This window comes from Crinia signifera, chromosome 4, assembly GCF_055691185.1.
Source record: "Crinia signifera chromosome 4, ASM5569118v1, whole genome shotgun sequence".
Lineage (NCBI taxonomy): Eukaryota > Metazoa > Chordata > Amphibia > Anura > Myobatrachidae > Crinia > Crinia signifera.
The window spans coordinates 203,910,058-203,931,273 of record NC_139220.1 but is presented as its reverse complement, the minus strand read 5'-3'; the positions used below and the strand labels follow the sequence as shown (position 1 = coordinate 203,931,273).

Below are 21,216 nucleotides of genomic sequence, written 5' to 3'. Positions count from 1 at the left end.
CCCGTGGAGGAATGGAGGAGGAAGCGCTTGGAGCAGCGCCAGCTCTAAGTGCTGCATCCTCCCCCACCACCGATGACGCGCCGGTTCACAGAGGCGATCTGAACAGACCACACATGCAGGGTCGCACCAAGACTGAACCGTTTCAAAGTCCCTATGCGACCCCTGCATTTGCAATTTGAAAGCAGTATTGGATGATAAATTATTAAGTCTCTGCTTCTGGCTATGTAATCCTCTAGTTTTTAGATTATATTCCATGAAGATATGGACATAGGGGCCAATTCAGCATGGATCGCTAATGTGAGAACTTGCAATATCACAAAGTACTAAAAAGTATGTGCAAGCAGTACTTTTTGTACTAGATTGCATCACATCTTATTCATATCGCATGCCGTTTTAGTGTCCCGCGAGCAAAAAGAACTAGATGCAATGCAGTCTAGTACAACACGCACACAACGCATATATTGCGCCGCGTGTGGGCACATTAAGTCGGAGGCTTCCACTAAACTGCAACTGAGACAGGCGGGATGTGGCAATCGCCGACATCACAGACCCTCCTGTGTTTTTTCAGACACACCCAGAAAATGTCAGGTTTCCACCCCACAAGCGTCAGTCAAAATGGCGATTAAGATACCTACGTATTTTCAGGCATTAATTACCCTCGGAAATGCTTGATAATAGAATCAGTCACATGGGATCTGGCGAGCCGACAGGGGCTGTTTGGTGCAACTGCATCAATAATGTATGCGGACACATCTGTGTGTTGCGACTTTAAATCAAAAAGGACATTAAAAGAGGAAGTGCAGATGATCTCATGCAAGGATTACACAGGTTGAAATGAACCTGACTGAGTCAATGCAACATATATCTGGTGAGTTTTAGAGGCTCAGCAGAAGCTACTTTTCATGAATGTACTATTGTTTAGTTTTGTTTTTGTTTTGAACGTACCTATTTGTATTTGGTATTTTTGATTTGCACTTCTGTGTATCTGAATCCATGTTTGAATATTTGTGAATAAAATTGACCTAAACATTTAAAGTATTCAGCCTTGTTTACAAATATTTTGTAAAACATAGTACTGTAGTAGTAGTTTCATTAGTAGGCACAACCATATTGTAATTAGTACACTTTGCCATGTTCATTACTTACTGGGCAACAGTATCTGGTCAATATGTTGACAGTCAATACTATAAATGTTTGATACTTTAACATCCATGTGGCCTCCAATTGGGAACGAAGCAGGGTGAGTGAAGCGAGCCATGCAGAGGGGCACTGAATTCACAAAATGTAACAATAGGATGATTTATTAAGGACAACTTATACACCATAGAACTAGAGTTAGATTTAGGGATATATTGTTGGCTGTTGGGGTAGAATTCTTTGTTCATATTGGAGGTGGCAGTTGTGAGATAAATAGAGTTTATCAATGGAAAAAGGTGATTGCGGTAATGATCCTATATGGTAATAGCCCTATGATCAGCATTATATAATTGGGGATTTATCTTTGTACTTTTACTACAGCATGTCTTTATTTAGCCTTTATTACGCTTTCCCCTCTTCTCACTCTCACCCCATTTTTCACTTTCAGCAACGTTTTAGTAATGTAGTACGAAAAGAGATAACTCTCATTGTACATAAACTGCTTAGTACCAGAGCCGGCCCTAGGCATAGGCAAACTAGGCAAATGCCTAGGGCATTTGGAATGCCTAGGGGCACCAGCAGCTTCTGCAGATTAAAATGATATGCAGCTTGCCTATATTCTGTGTGTGAGTGAGGCTGTATCTGCATAGTGTATTCATGGAAATCACTGTAACATAGCATTCCGTATGCAGGTACAGCCACAGTCGCACACAGAATATAGGCATGCCGCATATCGTTTTACTCATCGGAATCTCCTTGTTTGTCCTGGTCACATACCAATGCAAATAAGACGAATTTTCAGCAAAAAGGCACCCAACGTTAGCAGAAGTGGCCAGGAGCTGCATGGCCTATTGAGGCAAGATGTGTGAGGAAACATCTCTATCCAAGCCGAGGCAGAGGTCACAGTGTTAGCGGCTGTGCGAGTGCTGTCTGCAGGTGGGTTGGTTGTGCAGTAGTGTTCGGCATATGTGTAAGGGGCATTATGTGTGTCATGTATAAATTCATTAATAATGTGCGACATATGTGTAACAGGCATTATGTGTGTCATATGTATAAGGGCATTAATTATGTGCAACATATGAGTAAGGGGCATTATGTGTGTCATTATGTGTATGAAAGGCATTAATAAAGGTTGGCATAATGTGTAAGGGACATTATGTTTATAAGGACATTAATTATGTGTGTCATGTGTAAGGGGCATTACTGTGTGGTATTATCAGGGGTGCCGAGAGAAAGGGGTAGGGGGTACAAATTACCCAGGACAAATTCTGATGGAAGGGCCCAGTGGGGGCCCCCGGGCCCCCTCCCCTTATGTGACAGCAGCAGCTGCAGCTCTTCTCCTCTGCCCAGCACACACTGCTTTGTGCTGGGTTGCAGTGTGGCCATGGAAGTGCTAAGAATACAATATTTTCTCAGGATTTTTCTACGGGTATAATGTGAATAATGTGAGGAGTAATGTATATATGGTAAAGTGGTACTACTGTGTGATGTAATGTGAATAAAGTTGCACTACAGTGTGGCATAATATGAATTGGGGGTACTATTGTGTGGCCATGCCCCTTCCCAGCAAGAACACACCCCTGTTTGGGCTGCGTACCGAATGTTTGCACTGTTTCTATTTAAAATATTGCGGGTAGGAGCACCAAAATGATGACTGCTATGATGAGGGTTGATGGTGCTAGAAAAGGGGAGTGGGGTCAGAGGCGTAACTAGCGGCGGTGCTAGGGGGCACCAGCCAAAATCTTGCCTAGGGCGTCATTTAAGCTAGGGCCGGCTCTGCTTAGTACAAGACTCTTTAAAACAGAAAATGTCATTATGAATGCTACGTTTCTGCAACACGGTGGAATGGAACACTTAGGTCCCATACACACTACCCGATGCTGGCTGCGCAGATACATTTAACAATATCGGCAGCGGGTGGCCGATATTAAGTGTACATGCTGAACAATATCATTATTTGTGTAGTGACGTCACCGGAACTCGCTGAACATGCAGGTCCTCTGGCTATATAGCCAAAGGACCTGCATGTTCAGCAAACAGGTGGGGACATTAATGATGAGTGGGAGCTTGCATCGTTAACAATATTGACAGTAAAAAAAAAAAAACCCTTCCTGAGCAACATCTTTGACTATATCCTCTAGTGTGTGCGGAAAAAAATTATATTATGAATGCTACATTCCTGTGACACGGGAATAGAACACAAGCCATAAAATATCCCAAACAATATCTGATTTAAGGGGTGTGGTATAGCTCACAAACAACTGGTGCAAAAAAGTTAGCGTTTATAGTACTCTCCACTTATGAAAAATAATCGACATTCATGTTGACACGTGAAAAGTCAATTTGAATTTTTAACTTTTTGTGTGTGTCAATGTCAACACTAGAGCACGTGTATCCCAAATAGTGTACAACTTTGCTCAACATGCTTAGGGCAATGTTGGGATTCCAGCACCAGTTAGGATGCCAACGTTGGTATAATGAACACTGGCATCCCAACTGTCGGAATACTGAAAACATCGCTTTTAAATTATACAGACATTATAAATTATTAAGATGTTATATGACAATACATAAGCATTATAATCGTCTAACTACTGTACTTACAGTAGGAACATTATTTCTTCAGGTAACCCGCATGATTTTAGTTGAGAATAAGTACCGGAGATAGACTTACTTCCACACTGCAAAAACTGCCCTGATCACTTCCACAGAACCCGATGGAGAATGGATGCTGTAACCTCCATAATCGTGCAGGTAATTCCTCCACCTTCAGCATATAATGCAGGTCTCTGGAGGGAGAAATAATGGGGTCATCACATAAAAGAAACAGATAAATCCTAACTATATGTAGGATAAGGAAGATTAACCTCATACATACTTAAAATTGCCTAGTATACACTAAATGCATAGTTTGTTTTTAGCCATTCAGCATGGATAAGAATACAAAAGGCTTAATGGTAAAGCCTATTTTAAAAAATCTCCACAGTTGTTACACAGATATAACCTAGTATATTTAAAAATAAGCTTCAACACTGATCTGCGTTACATATTCTACACATCAGACAGACAGCATCCCATCTACAGCTCTTACACATACCCTAATACAGATTCACCACTGTTCAGTGCTCCTGTCCCACAAATGGGGAACTTGTTCAGCTGTTCTGATAGTCAGGTAGTTAAGCCCACTGCCACTTACCACTCCCACTCCCGACCTTTGATCAGTAATCAGTTGCATCAGAAATGCTGCACTATGAATACATTCAGAAAAGGTAATAAAGTAATGATGAGGACGTAAAAACTAATGACCAACATTGATCCTGGAGATTTTTATCCTTGTAAAAATAACACTGCTACATGCACCTGAACAGTTCACTGGATGCACTAGTCTGGGTCTCTTGCTACAGTTGATGCATACAAAAAAAGAGCACATTTGCTCCTCAGCAGTACATATATCACACAGCGGTACTTATATGTTAGTTGCGCATCTGCTGGCCACTGCGCTTGCCACACTATATAAAATGAACTCCATGCCGACATGGATAGTGGGGGTATGAGCGTACTAACTATAGTGGGCGCCCAACTAATATAAGTACCCACACAGCTTTAAGGCCCCCATACACTTAGCCGAGGTATCGCAAGCAGCCGCCAAGCAGCTAGATCGCATGTGATACATTGTATGCTGTCATTTTGCATGCGATGTACGATGTATCGCATGCAATTCCATTCACCCCTTGCTTGATGTGATGTAGCCTTACTGCAGCAGTGACAATCTCTGGATCTAATCCACATGGGACCATACATTGGAACTGTATCGTAATTAAATGACACATGATTCAGCACTTTTCTATATGATTTTGACGCATTGGGGTGATAAATCGTGTGAGAAGTGCCAAACCGTACCACTGTATGGGAAATTTACTCTACCCCTCTTGCAGCCTAACTCGACCCCCACAGCCTAATGCTGGGGTAGCCAACTCCGGTCCACGAGAGCTACACACAGTTAGGTTTACCAGATCTCCTCACAGAATCATAAGTGAAGTAATTAGCTCCACCTGTATTGACTCTTAAAATGTGTCAGTAAGTAATGAGTGCACCTTTGCAGCAACTAGGTTGTCTGGAAAATGTGAATTATTGGTAGTTCTCGAGGACTGGAGTTGGCTACCACTGGCCTAATGTGTCAGACCTCCCACAGCCTAACTACACCATTCCGCAGCCTGATTTGTCCATATTAAAAGAGTTGTCAGACCATAAGGTGCCGGATAATTGATGTTGTACCTGTACCTGCAGGGTATGAATCTGCTTACTTCTTTTTTTTTTAATCAGTCCCAAGAGGCTCATAGGCAAGGACCTTAAAATACATTTTCATCTAATAACTACAAGGCTAAAATAAAAGATTTTATATTATTTTATCTAATACAAGATGTGTAATCTGCGCCAAATACCCAAATAATTTGCAAAGTTCACAACAAACATAGTATCCAAGTGTGGAAGTATTATCAGCGTGTTAGCTGGCACTAGCAGAGAACATTCTCAGTGGCAGGGAGAATAAGCTTTGAAAACAAAGGACCTAATTCACATCCACATGGAGAGATTTAATTTTGCTACGGTCTACATGAAATCCCAAAAACTTTTACCGTACATGTGATACAGAATGTACAGTACTCACAACAACGATGTAGAAAATGAGAAGCATGGTACTGTAGCAAAAGGGTCTCAGAAAGTGCTGGTCATTCCCGAGAGGTGGCAAACACGATGCATGAAGATTGTTGGTTTTATGCAAGTGTGGCGGGCATGTCATTGAAGTGGTTGTATAAGCAGGCACACAGTAGTTCACATTGGAGGCCATAATCAGATGGTGACTCACCAACGACCTACTGGAACGTGTATATAACGAGGACACACTAGATGATATACCAGATATGTCGCTCTGATCCACTTAATGAAGTGACATATCGTGCAATGTGTTTGGAGCTTAAGGATAGCAGTTAATTAGCATTCCTTGTTCTTTTAAAATTGTAACAATTGCTGGTGGGAAAAACTTGTTCCCCTTAGAACTGATGCAGGGGGGGGGGGGGGGGGGTGGTGATGAAATAATTACCACCTTATAGACTGGTCACTAATAGTATGTGTAGTGTTCATTGCATGTAACTATAGAAGAAGTTCACAGCATTTTTCAATTATGCCAAAAAAATAGGATTTTAATACCTACCGGTAAATCCTTTTCTCGAAGTTCTTATGGGATACAGGGAAGTCGTTCTTAACGATGGGGAAAAGAGCATATCCGAAGGAGACAGGCACATTTAAAACTTTATACTGGGTGTACTGGCTCCTCCCCTCTGCTCCCCTCCCTCTAGCCAGTTAAGGGAACGGTGCCGAAGGAGAAGAACAATATGAGAGGAATATGTGTAATATTTACCGTGGTGAGATTCATCCAGCACACCCAACATACATTCAACGTACATAGACCACATTAGCAACCACAGAACCTGGGAAGTCTAAGGGCCTAAGAACATGTCAAACATGACAACTTTTTAGAACTGTGTTTCAACTGGAACAATGTATAAGAATTATCACCTAAGTGACATCTACACTCGTGAACCGTTAAGGTACACTATGTAACAGTAAGTTACCTTGGTAACCTACACCCTTATGTCCGCAAGGAACAAAAAGGGTAACAGAAGGACCCAGTATTGGTCCACATCTTACAAAGTGAGTAAGGCAAACCTCCACACAGAGGCGGGCGCCCTGTATCCCATAAGAACTTAGAGAAAAGGATTTACCGGTAGGTATTAAAATCCTATTTTCTCTATCATTCTTATGGGATACAGGGAAGTCGTTCTTAACGATGGGGATATACCAAAGACATCAGAACGGGCGGGATTGTGCGGAACTTATTGCCGCAGCACCGCTTGCCCAAACTGAGTATCTTCAATGGCCAGAGCGTCAAATTTGTAAAACTTGACAAAGGTGTGTTGGTCTGACCATGTGGCAGCTCTACACAATTGTAAGGCCGATACTCCTCGGGCAGCCGCCCAGGAAGTCCCCACTGAACGAGTTGAGTGGGCTTTCATCCCAGCAGGCATAGGAAGCTTTGCTACCACATAAGCCTGTTTAATGGTTGCACAGATCCATCGTGCAATAGACTGCTTAGAAGCAGGACGCCCTATCTTTTGGGCATTGTAAAGGACAAAAAGTCCATCAGTCTTGCGAATTCTCGCTGTTCTCCTGATGTAGACCCGGAGAATCCTTACCACATCCAAAGATGTTGGCACCTCAGAATGAGGCCCACTAGCAGGAACCACAATTGGCTGGTTCACATGGAACGCAGACACCACTTTAGGCAGAAACCGCGGATTAGTGCGCAATTCTGCCCTGTCTTCATAGAAGATCAAATATGGGCTCTTGCAAGTTTGTGACCCTAGCTCAGAGACCCTCCTAGCCGAAGCTAGGGCTAGTAAGACCGTCTTCCATGTTAGATATTTCAAATCAATTTCCTCCAATGGCTCAAACCAGGAGGATTTTAGGAACGTCAGAACGACATCCAAGTCCCATGGTGGAGTAGGGGCCACAAAAGGAGGCTGTATATGCAATACTCCTTGCAGAAATGACTGTACTTCAGGTATATTAGCCAATTTCTTTACAGATACCTGCACCTTCAAGGAACCTAAACGTAGGCCCAGGTCCAGACCAGATTGAAGAAATCTAAGAAACCTTTCAAGTTTAAACTCCGAAGGAGTAAACTTTTCCTGTTCACACCAACCCACATATCTTTTCCAGATATGGTGGTAATGTGCAGCCGTTACCGGTTTTCTTGCACTTGTCATAGTTCTGATGACTGAAGTGTGAAATCCCTTCTGTGTCAGGATCTGCCGCTCAACCTCCAGGCCGTCAAACGCAGCTGTTCCAAGGCCTGGAAGACGCACGGTCCTTGCATGAGCAGGTCTCTTTGCAAAAGTAGGTGCCACGAGTCCCTTAGGTCCCGCAGACTTAGAAGCTCTGGGTACCACGCTCTTCGTGGCCAGTCCGGAGCCACAAGAATCACCTCGGCTCCTTTTTTTTTTATCTTCCTTAGCACCCGAGCCACTAGGGGAATCGGTGGGAAGACATATACCAGGCTGTTGAACGTCCACGGTATGGAGAGGGCGTCCACTCCTTCTGCCTGAGGGTCTCTTGCCCTGGAGAAGTACCTGGATACTTTCCAATTGTGTCTTGATGCCATCAAGTCTACTAGTGGGGTCCCCCACCGAGCCACCAGAGAACTGAATACCTGGTGGTGTAGACTCCATTCCCCGGGATGGAGCTCGTGGCGACTGAGGAAGTCTGCTTCCCAGTTGTCCACCCCGGGTATGAATATGGCAGAAAGAGCCTGACAGTGACTCTCTGCCCAGGACAGGATCTTTGTTGCTTCCCGCATGCAGGGCCTGCTTTTGGTCCCACCCTGCCTGTTCAGAAACGCCACAGTAGTGGCATTGTCTGATTGGATGCGGACCGCCTGTCCGCTGAGGAGAGGGGCCGCCTTTAGAAATGCATAATACACAGCACGTAACTCCAAGTTGTTGATGTGGAGGTGTGTTTCCCATAGGGTCCATTTGCCCTGAAAGGACTGACCCATGGTCACTGCACCCCAACCCAGGAGGCTCGCATCCGTGGTGACTAAGACCCAATCCTGGATGCCAATCTGCCGCCCTGCTTGTAAGTTGGGCGTGTGGAGCCACCACTGTAGTGACAGTCTGGTCCGAGATGACAACACAATCCGCCGATGCATCTGGCGGTGTGAACCGGACCACTTGCTCAGGAGGTCGAGCTGGAAAGTCCTGTTGTGAAACCTCCCGAATTGGAGAGCCTCGAAGAAGGCCACCATCTTCCCTAACAGGATAATGCACTGGTGCACCGTCACCTGGGGGGGGTTTCAACAAGTCTGTGACCAGTTGTTGAATGTCTACAATTTTGTCCTGTGGCAGGAAGACTCATGAGAGCCGTGTCCAGCACCATCCCCAGGAACTGTAGTCTCTGTGAAGGGATCAGAGAGGACTTTTCTAAGTTCAGGAGCCAACCATGACCCGACAGGGTCTGTATGGTAACTTGTAAGGCTGCCTGCAATTCCTCTGGCGACCGCGCCTTTACCAGCAGGTCGTCCAAGTATGGTATCACACAAATACCTTGTTTCCTTAGAACCACCATCATCTCCGCCATCACCTTGGTGAATATGCGTGGGGCGGAACTGATAGTGATCGTTCAGTAGCGCAAACCTCAGGTATTTCTGATGAGGGGCCCATATTGGGATGTGAAGGTAGGCGTCCTTCACGTCCAAGGACGCCAAGAACTCCCCCTCCTCCAGTGCCGCTATTAACGGCCCACAAGGACTCCATCTTGAACTTGGTTACCATCAAGAAGGGATTCAGGGATTTTAAATTCAGAATCGGGCGCACTGACCCGTCCGGTTTTGGAACTACAAATAAATTTGAGTAATAACCCTGCCCCCTCTCTAGGGGAGGGACCGTGGTTATCACCCTGGCCTGTACCAGCTTTTGGATTGCTTGCTGCAACACCACTTGGTCTTCTGGGGACGCTGGAAGGCCTGATTTGAAGAACCTCTGAGGTGGATGTACTGCAAACTCCAGCTTGTAGCCGTGCATAATAAGAGCCTGTACCCAAGCATTGAGGCACGAGGCTTCCCAAACATGGCCGAAGAACGCCAGTCTGGCTCCCACCTCTGCCGGAGCTATTGGTGGAGCCCCACCGTCATGCTGCGGGTTTACCTGCAGCTGCCCCGGATGGCCGCTCTGAAGTGGCCGAAGCAGGCGGCTTCCTGAATTTACCCCGGGAGCCTCTGGCAGCATTTGAACCACCCCTGGCTTTAGGGCGGAATTTACTTGTCCGAAAGGACTGCTGGGAGTGAGATTGAAAAGGACGCTTGGGCGCCTGTGGGGTTGATGGCAGGAATGTGGACTTCCCTGCCGTGGCTTTAGAGATTAACTCATCTAAATCACTCCAAAACAACCTGCCGCCTGTTAAGGGGCGGTTTTCTACACTCCGTTTGGAGTCAGCGTCAGCTACCCACTGCCGCAGCCAGAGGGATCTGCGCCCTGACACCGCCATGGCTGAGTTACGGCCGTTAATGGCTCCTAACTCCTTCTGCGCTTCACACAGGACTTTAGCTGTGTCCTGAATATGGTGCAATTTTTCAGACACCTGCGCTACTGTCATGTCACCCAGAAGACCTTCCTGGATCTGGGTGGCCCACGTGTATATAGACTTAGCCATATAACAACTTGCTAAGACAGGACGCTGAAAAGCGCCACTAGCAGTAAAAATGGACTTAAGGGTGTTTTCAACCTTTCTGTCCGTGGCGCCTATCAGTGAAGACGACCCTGGTACTGGAAGCACCATCTTTTTAGCTAAGCGAGACACAGAAGAATCAACCTCCGGTGGCTCCTCCCACACCTTACGTCCCGCAGGATCAAAAGGGAACGTTGGCTCTAAATTTCTTAGCCACTTTAAACCTCATTTCTGGGTTTTTCCATGCTGACTTGAAAGTACTTTCCAGGTCAGACTGCTCAGGGAAAAATCACCTGTTGCTTTTTCTGAGTAGCAAAGAAAGCATCCCCTTCAGAGGATTCAGCTAAGGGAAGGTCCAACACCTCCCTGATTGCCATAATTAATGGCTCTGTGCCCCGCAGCAGTGACTGTGAAGCATCAGGCTCCTCATCACCTGCGTCTGCATCTCCCACATCATCATCCCCAGAATCAGGGGTTTGAGAGGGGGCACTTCTCTTACGAGTATCCCCAGGGGTAGGAGTGATTATATCAACTCTGGCAGAAAGGATAGCAAGCTCCCTCTGCACCCTCTGGGTTTGTGCTGCAGTAGCAGTTAACTGTGTAGTTACAATTTCAAGCATGGCTTTCATCCCTGCTGCCCAGGCAGGCTCTTGTGAGCTGTCCTGTGTGCTACTCTGCTGCCCAGTAAGTTGTGGGGACATACATGGCCCACAAGTAACCTGTGATGAAGATACTGGCACAAACTTATCACTGCACACCATACATGTAAGTTTCCTCACCATAGTGACAAACAAACAGTCTCCCCTCACACACAGTGGGTATGCAGTGTGATTTATCAGATAATTACTATGTGTAGTTATATCTGATCATGTGGGGTGGTGTACAGAGGATAATGGAGGGGACCAATACACCAAACAACCTTAGCTCTCCGATTTTAAGAGCTGGTAAACAGTACAGTAATGTTAACCGTACTTTACAGTGTATGCAGGCAAGTGTACAAGTACACAAGCGCTGAAAACCTGAAGCTGTCTCTGCAAGCAGATTCCCTCTGTTCCACACCGCTGAGGAGTGTCTGGAGCAGTATAATGGCGTTTCCAGCAGCCAGGGAAGAAGCAGGAAGCAGGTTTTGGCGCCATCACAGAGCTTTGGTCCCATTTTGGGTAAGCTCCGCCCAGCGTAATGGCGCCGGAGCTTACCTGCGTTTTATACTGAGACTGACATTGGGGAATGTCCAAACCTCTTTGGTAACTGCCCTGGACAATACAGGAGGCAGTACCCTGTCCCAGTGTAGGCAGGGGGTTGCGCGGTCCCTGTGCAGGGCACCGCCGAAACCGCCGCCGCCATCTTGCCGCACAGTAACCCCGGGACCCCACGGCGGGGGACCCCGGGGTAATACTCAACACTGACGTCTTCAGACTGGACTAGGGGTGTGCGGCATGCCAGGGGTGTGCGCACTGCAGCGCAATGCCCGCGGTAACAACACCCACTCAGGACGGTGGTCCTGTGGCAGGGACAGCTCGGTACCTTGAAGTGGCCAGCAGCTGAACCCTTCCCCTAGTCAACCACGACGTAGGACTGCTGTTAAGTCCAAAATAGCAGCCCCAAAAAAATAAAGAAATTAAACAGAAGATAAAGCTCTCTGGAGCTCTTCCTGATGCGTGCTTCTCCTGAGGCACAGTTCTCAAACTGGCTAGAGGGAGGGGAGCAGAGGGGAGGAGCCAGTACACCCAGTATAAAGTTTTAAATGTGCCTGTCTCCTTCGGATATGCTCTTTTCCCCCATCGTTAAGAACGACTTCCCTGTATCCCATAAGAATGATAGAGAAATGTAAGGCAACTATGATTTTATTATTTCTAAATAAAGTAAACAGCCATGGCATAATAGTGTGCACTGTGCAAAGAGTACCAATATGAAACATGCTGGATGCATGCAAACATAATGGCAAATAATCACTGCATGCGAGAACAGGTGCAAGGTAAAGGAGACAACCAGCATATGCCAAATGCCACAATTAACCAATAATCCAACTCTAGAGAGTATGAGTAGCATGTGCTTGAGGGAAGCCAAGGCAGCCATTAGTCCAAGCCCATACACACTGGGCGACTTTGAGCTGAAAGTCACTCAAAACGGCAGCTTTGAGCGGCTTTCTGCTCCAAGCCGCCCAGTGTGTATGCACCGGCGATGAGCGGTGAGTGCTGCTGTGCGCTGCTGCATCATCGCCGTTCAAGCCGCTCATCTGCTGGTATTACCAGCAGATGAGCGGCTTTGAGGACGGCTTTGCATAGCGCTGCGCTATGCAAAGTCGTCCTCCCCCCTCCGTCGGCGCCGGGCAGGGGGAAAGCCGCTCAGTTGTATGCACTGAGCGGCTTTCCCCCCACCGATGGATGCGATCATCACTGTCCATACACACTGGGCATAGTCGCCCAGTGTGTATGGACCATAACTCATATCCCGTTGAATACAGAGAGTTTACTTCTCAATGGCTATGGAAGATCTCAATGTTGCCTCATAGACCCGCTCTTCTAGGTTTACTACCACTTGGCTTTCATGGCTCAATTTCAAGGAATCTCCCTCCTACAATCCAGCATGCCACAGGGGACACAGACGTCTCTGCACTGGAAACGTCCCAAAGCTCCCATCATGGGTGAGAAGGTGTTGCAAACTCTGAAGAACAGCCCTTCCAAAGGAGGAAGCTGAAGAGGCAAAAAGGTGTGAAACCTGTAAAATTGAAGAAAGGTATTCAGCCCCAACGACTTGGACGCCCTGCACAACTGCAAAACAGACACCCCACGCGTAGCTGCCCAGGAAGGGCCCACTGATTTAGTGTAATGCGTAGACATGGAGCGTGGAGGAACTCTCGCAAAATAAAACATATGCTTGCCTGATCGTAAGATGGACCCAGCGAGCCAACGTCTGTTTTGAGGACAGCCAACCTCTTTTGGCTTAATCATACAAAACAAAGATTGTCCGACTTCCAGCGGGAGGTGGTCCTATCCACATAACCTCTGAGAACACAAATCACATCCAATGCCTCCGGATCACCAGGCACCACGATTGGCTTATTGAGGTGGAAGGCTGACACCACCTTAGTTAGAAAATCGAATCGTGTTCGTAGTTCAGCCCTGTCGGCATGGAAGACTAAAAACTGTGAATGGCATGATAGAGCACTGGCAAGACAAGGCCGAGACTTGCCCTTTTAAAGGGCCCATTCAAAGACCAGCAGAAAGACCACTCTGTAGAAAACAGAGAAGACAGCAAAGGCGAAATACTGCGGCCAGAACGGAACACCGCTCACACCACGCAATATATGCCTTCCAAATTAAGCCGTGGTAAGTCTCGGTAGACGAACGGAGCTTGCTGCAGGAGGTCTTGTCTTAGGAGCCCACGAAGGTCGGGATTCCATGCCCAACAAGGTCAGTCCAGAGCTAGAAGCCGCCCTCTCCCATTTGAGAACTTGCAGAAGCATAGGAAACGGAGGGAACAAGTAAATTAGATCGTAAATTCCACAGGGCAGACCGAGCATCTGTTGCCGCTGGGTCCCGTGTTCGAGAGCAATAAGGTTTGCAATGCCTCCTGGATGCCATCATATCTATCTGTGGCATGCCCCAGCGATTAACAATGTGTGGGAGAAAACTTCTGGGTGAAGGGACCACTCTCCTGGGTGGAGGTCCTGTTGGTTGAGGAAATTTGCTTCCCAATTTTCCACCCCTGGGATGAAGATGGCTGAGAAGGTGAGAGCATAACGTTCCACCCACTGGAGAAACAGACGACCCACCCGCATAGCCCTTTGACTGCAGGTCCACCCCTGTCGGTTTATGTAGATCACTGCCATGGCTTTGTCAGACTTGATCTGAACTGCCCAAACCCTTAAGGGGGGGGGGGGGGGGGAATCAGTCAGAAGCAGAGCAAAGAGGATAGCCCCGATCGTCAAGATTTTTCCGAAGCATTTTTCCGAGACTAGCAACCCTGCAACTGATGGTTTAGCACAACTGCTCGCGTCTTTAGTCACTATAGTCCAGTCCCACACTAGGGGTGGAAGGTGTTAAGGCACCAATGCAAGGAGAGACAGGTTACCAACAACAGGGTCACCAGCTTGTTCTTGTGAACATGAGACCCTGACCACTGGGACAGATGGTCTAGTTGAAAAGTCCAGGAATGGAATCGACCAAACAGAAGTGCCTCGAATGAGGCCACCATAGAAACAAAGAATTTGAAGCCGGATAAGAACAACTTGGCCCATCTAGTCTGCCCCTTTTTTAAACATGTTACCTCAAACTATAATTGATCCTTATTTATGTGTAAGAATATCAATATGCCTATCCCAAGCATGTTTAAATTGTTCTACTGTATTTGCCTCTCGCACCTCTGATGAGAGGCTATTCCACTTATCCACTACTCTTTCTGTGACTTAATTCTTCCTCAAATTTCCCCTGAATGTTCCTCCCTCTAGTTTCAGTGCATGCCCTTGTGTTCTGTTGCTCCTCTTCCTGTGAAGAATGTCTCCCACCTGGACCTTGTTAAAACCCTTGATATATTTGAAAGTTTCTATCATGTCCCCCCTTCCCTTCTCTGCTTTAAAGTATACATATTAAGATATTTTAGTCTTTCCTGGTATGTCTTTCCATCTTCCCCAGCAGACTGATGCAGAGGTGTACCCTAACCTGCCACAGGTGCAACACCTTCCTCATCAACGTATGGATAAAGAGGATCTTGTCCAACTGCAGAAAGAACCGCTGTCGCTCTGTGTCCAATGCGGCCCAAAATGGTCAGGCACTGCGTGTGGCATAGGAAAAAAACAAGGTGTGGTGGACCGTGGAGCGCTACATAAAAATATCAGTTTGACCAATTGGGTAGTACATAAAAAAGATATTTATTCTAGAAAATAGACGGTAAATAACATTTAAAAAGCAATTGCAAAATTACCATCTATTTGCTATAATAAATATCTTTTTTATGTACTACCCAATTGGTCAAACTGATATTTTTATGTAGCGCTCCACCACACCTTGTTTTTTTCCTTGTATAATTTCTTTGGGGTCTGACCACCCCTAGGTGTCAGCAGCTAGCTCAACAAATCATCTACAAGCACCTGTCTTTATTTTTCCACCTAGGTGGTTAAATATATTTTACTGCGTGTGGCATAGGTGAGATTTCTGGAGGTTCAGAATGTAACCATGTCGAAGAAGAAATTGGCAAGTCCAGTGTGCCTCTTGGATCAACCTGTCCAGAGATAGAGATACAGATCGACCAAGTACAAGATGATAGTTATCCCTAGAGTATGCAATTCCGCTACCATGACTGCCATGATTTTGGTAAAAACCCAGGGAGCTGCTGATCAGACAAATGGCAGCGCCAGGCACTGGAAATGCTGTTCCTTGATCGCAAAATGGAGGAACCCCTGGTGAGGCTCGTATATTGATACATGTAAGTAGACGTCTTATGTCGAGACGCGAGATATTCCGCTGGTTCAAGACTGGCAATGACAGAATGCAAGGACTCTATTTTGAACTTGTGGTACGCCCCATACAAGTTCAGGGTTTTCAAATTTAGAATGGGATGTGCCAAGCCGTCCGGCTGAATCTGGAAAAAAAAGTGATCACAGGTTCCTTGGAACTGCCAAAAATGGCAGTTTTTGTAGCATTGTCCTATAAAACAATGGGAAAGTCCCTCTTTTCAGGTGGTGGTGGTGGTCCGACCTCAGCCTGTGCCTGGTGGGAAACCGACCGTACCAGGGAATCAACTGACAACCAAATATCTGGCCAGGCAGGTTCTGCAGACATATTGGATGTATGTGAATGTAACGTCTCCCTGTCCTTGCGGGACGCTGCCAGCTCTGCTGCCAAAGTGCATAATATACTAGTGAAGCCTTCAGTATTTATAGAAGGGGAAGCCTGGTCAGCCTGCATGGTCGACAATTTATAGCAACCCTCACATAATGACAAGCCTTTAATGTGTTGTGTGAAATGCTGTTTACAAGTGTAAATATTTATAGATGCTTTGGAGCTAGTTCCTTTCTCTGATATGCTGACAGAAAGAGATATACAGTACAGTCACACCAAATAACACTTCTACATACAGTAAAGTGGGAAAGAAGAGATAGTTTCAATAGGGGGAGAGGAGCTTGCTTTTTTCCAAATTGTGGCCCATACAGTGCAGTTTGACAAAATAAAAAACCCAGTGGGGTGTCACCACCACTCACCCAGCACAGTCTCTTCCTCCTCTGGTCCAGCAGTTGCCCCAGGGTCAGGCGCTGTCATGGCCCCTGGTCTCGGCCTCAGACTCAGACGTCAGCCATGGCAGTTCCCCAGTGGTGGAGGCCAGGGTTAGTGAACGCGCTGCAGGCGGCAGTGTTCTGACCCCCCAGAGGGTGTCTTAAGGTACAGGAAGTCAGCCTGTGCTGCTACTGAAAAGAACGCAGAGCCCCCTTTTAGGAAGGAGGCCCAGACCCAGGGAACCGACTCCTCTGGGCACTGTAGTAAGACTGGGAAGTATAGGGGGAGGAGCCATGCTAGTATTAACCCCTTCACTGGCACTACTGAGAATTTTGTGGGCTATGCACAAGGGCCCAGACTGGCAAATCCTCAGGAGTGCCACTGCCTGCGCTCCCTTCTTCTGGGCAGCACCGCTGAGATCAGCATCTGCTGCCCGGCCTCCTTTCCCCCCGGCTGTGTGTGGTGTAACCTTGCTAACATCATGCCACACACAAAAAGTTTGCTGGGGGCAGGGCCGGGCAGTGGCTGATCCAGTGCATGGTGCTGCCCGGCCCCTGGAAACACAGAGTGTGAGTGAGTGTGTGTGTGTGTGTGTGTGTGTGTGTGTGTGTGTGTGTGTGTGTGTGTGTGTGTGTGTGTGTGTGTGTGTGTGTGTGTGTGTGTGTGTGTGAGTGAGAGTGAGAGAGTGAGTGAGTGAGTGAGTGAGTGTGTGTGTGTGTGTGTGTGTGTGTGTGTGTGTGTGTGTGGTTAGGGAGGGCTCCCCAAAAAAAACCTTGCCAGTATGGAGCACTCCCTAAAGAAAAACCCACCACTGAAGGGCTTAAATTTCTTGTGCTCAAGCATGGATATAACTAAAACCTGGGCTGGGTACACATTCATCCTTAAGATGCAATTTCCCATCACTGGCCTGCCAAACTTATGTAATCTATCCAGCACACTTTTGCCTTTGTATGTATAAATCATTTGAGGCTGGTTACTAATTGGAGTTACACTAGAAACACCAAAGCTGTACCCAGCATCTGATTTTAGTGCATGCAAAGGACGTTTAATCTAGAACATTCCTTTGAGAAGCTTTTATTTCCTTGAAGAACATAAATAGGTAGTGTCCAGCAGAAACAAAAATGCTCTGCAACGACTTTGTGCAAATCGGGTCACTATACACTAATACTTGTTTAAATGTTTTAACAAACATAAATCAAAACCATGATATTAGTCTTAATAGGCTTGGGATATATTGCTGGCAATACATCTAAAGTAGTCCGTACATGTAAAAATCAACCAAAATTAATCTGAATCGTTAAGTCTATAACTCTTAACAAGTTGTATCTTGGTTTCAGAGTCGGGTCGGTAAACAGCAGGATGTTTGTACGGCCGGCAAAAGTCGCAATTCCCCATTATGGCAACACCAATGATCAGTACAATTCTACGTTAAAAAAATTTGAGACTCGCCAAATCCAGCCATTTGGTAAGAGATTAGGATTTATTCATTCAAAATGTAGCACAACTTTTTACATAATTTTTAGACATTGGTAACAGCTTAGATTATTAAAAACTACTACAATCTGCTAACTATCCATTAGGAATCTAATATTATCTACTACATTTTATAATTATTTATTTACAGTTTCTTATATAACACAGCAGATTCCGTTGCGCTTTATAATGGTAGACATTGATGAAACAAACTGGGTAACAACAGACAGACTTGGAGGTAGGAGAGTCCTGCTGCAAGCTTACAGTCTATAGGTATATATGAGGGAAACACAAGGACAGGCATATAAAGGTGTAGGACATCCCTTTCAGACAGAAAACAAAAATTACTGGGTGAAGCAGTTCTACCCGGTAATTTTTGTTTGAAAGGGCAACCTGGGTCATAAATCCTGTGTCTCCGACCCTGGAATTTACCAGGGTCGAGGACACAGGGATTTACAACCCGGGTTGACCCTTTCACACAGAAGAAATACTCGTGTTATTCAGCAAATTACTGGGTAGAAATTTTCAACCCGGTAATTTGTTCTTCTGTGTGAAGGGGGGTCATGCGGCTCTCTGCAATATGACCTGGCATTTAAAATGCTGTGTATTTGCTGGGATTTTCTGACTTTTATGTCTGAAAGGGGTGTAAGTAAAAGATAGTCTTGTATTTTTGCGGAAACTCACAGCAATGCAACTTACACTAAAACTGCTCATACACACACCAATTACAGTCATGTAAAAGCAGAACCTCTAGAAAAGGTCTCAAAATTACACACCAAAGAGAATATAAAAGATCCGATTTGTTATTTGCAATTCAAAGCTTCAATCAAGCACACATAAGTGTTACTAAACACAAAAGGTCAGAATTAGTACTTTAAAAAGTGAGGTCATATCTACATTTACCAGGAATATTGACCAAACTAAAAACAGTTGTGTTTACTTTTATGTGGAAAGTTTCACAATGCTAAAAACATTCTGATTAGGAGGTAGTTACAGTCAAATGGTGAGGAGTAGATATACAGAGCAGATGTTACAGCAGTGATATATACTATATAAAGTGAATAAAAGAACTCTACTAAACATTTTTAATGTATTCTATTAGTCACCAAGCCACATAGATCACATAAAGCACAGGCCTAACAATTGTCCTCAAGTCTACTTCCCTGTTCTCCCAGACAATGGTCATGCCGAGACCAACCAAACACAATACAGAAAGAAGGAAATGGTTAGAACTTAACTGTGAATCAGACAGGGGTCTCCTCTTGATTTATTCAGGAACCCCCAATTACAACCACCATGCCTAAATCTATAACACCTACTTTGTTGCTTAATCTCCAATTTATTGAACCCTGGTGACACACACTGTACGCTGAGACATCCAATGTAATTAGATCCAATGAAAAAAAAAAAATGCTGCAATGCTGAAATAATATTTTAATATCTATCCCAAACAAAATAACACTGTGTTTACATCACCTTAATAGAACTCCCTAGAGATCAACATTTTGATTCTAGTGGAGGATTTCATCATGGTCAGAGAAATGACGGGGACACTGATCATGACTAAGATCCTCTAGATCACGGGTGTCAAATCCGGCCCGCCAGACCTTGTCATGTGGCCCGCGCGAGGAGACCGCACGCAGGGGCAGTGTGTCTAAAACAGGAGTGCTGCGGGCCACATCCACATCCGCCTTACCTGTTCTTCCACTGTCGGCGGCAATGTTCCTGTAGGCACATATGTATGCGGCTACAGAAACATGGCCGCCGGCCTCCACGGCTACGTGGAGGAGGGCCTGGCCGCCTGTTCCCTCTGATGCCCGGCAGTGACAGACACTGGGTGGGGACGTCATGACGATGACGCCGCCCGCCCATGCGTCTGTAGAGAAGTAGGAGCAGGCAGGGAAGCTGGACCGGGAGTCGGGGACAGTGTGGCTGCAGCAAGCAGTGAAGAAAAGCTGGAAGCCGCAGCAGCTGCAGGACAGACGGAGAAACAGTAAGTGAGGATGAGGATCACACTCACAATAAAAAAATATATATATCTGCTGTTTCCTGAGGTGTCCCCGTGTATAATAATAATAATAATGCCATGACACCACTGGCTGCTCCTCCTATATAATCATTTATGTGTCATGGCATTACTTTTATTATATTATACAGGGGGAGCAGTCTGTGGTGTCATGGCATTATTATTATTATTATACAGGGGGAGCAGCCTGTGGTGTCATGGCATTCATTTTATATTATACAGGGGGAGCAGCCTGTGGTGTCATGGCATTATAATTATACAGGGGGACCTACAGATACAACCGGCCCTTTGAGGGTGACCAAACTGCTGATGCGGCCCCCGATGAATTTGAGTTTGACACCCCTGCTCTAGATCAACGGTTCTCAAACTGTGGGTCCTGACCCCAAAGTGGGTCCCAACCTTCTCAGCATAGGTTCGCGAATCCATGTTGCTGCCCATCAGGCTGATGACTTTTCTAACCTCAGTCAGTGATTCAAGGAGTCTGAAAAACCTGCTGAGTTGTCTCTTACTTCAGACTCCTCCCATCACTCTGTGCCTCCACAATGCTGCCATGTATGTGCTGTCTGCTGACTACACATGTGATGTGATGGGTTACGGTATATTAGACTCCTCCCATCACTCTGTTCCCCCACAATGCTGCCATGTATGTGCTGTCTGCTGCCTACACATGTGATGTGATGGGTTACGGTATATTAGACTCCTCCCATCACTCTGTTCCCCCACAATGCTGCCATGTATGTGCTGTCTGCTGCCTACACATGTGATGTGACGACCTTCTGCAGTAACTTGCTGGGGTCCCGTAATTATTTTTATTGTCTGACGAGGTCCCAGAGAAAGATTGTTTGGAGGATCCCTGCTCTAGATGTTGATCTCAATGCTGTTACCTCTATCAATGTGTAGTAAACACATATTTTGCAAGGTGAGTGTCTGTTTAATGAATATAACTGCATTACCAACAATTGCTGAAATTTAGGTTTATGCGGCAAAGAGCAAAATAATAATAAAAAAATAAAATATAAAAATAAAGCTACAAAACTGCCATATCTGGCCAATTAGAAGCTGAGGATTCATAATACACTTACAACAAAG

General features: G+C 45.8%; 1 protein-coding gene across 10 annotated transcripts in view; it reads right to left on the bottom strand.

Moving 5' to 3' along the window:
- Positions 1-21,216, bottom strand: part of HERC1 (HECT and RLD domain containing E3 ubiquitin protein ligase family member 1) — a 153,059-nt gene that overhangs the window by 118,953 nt on the left and 12,890 nt on the right. For all 10 annotated transcript variants that reach the window (XM_083183480.1, XM_083183483.1, XM_083183488.1 and 7 more), the window contains exon 2: positions 3,812-3,926. The gene's annotated coding sequence lies outside the window, so the exon portion shown is untranslated. The remainder of the gene's footprint in view (positions 1-3,811; positions 3,927-21,216) is intronic.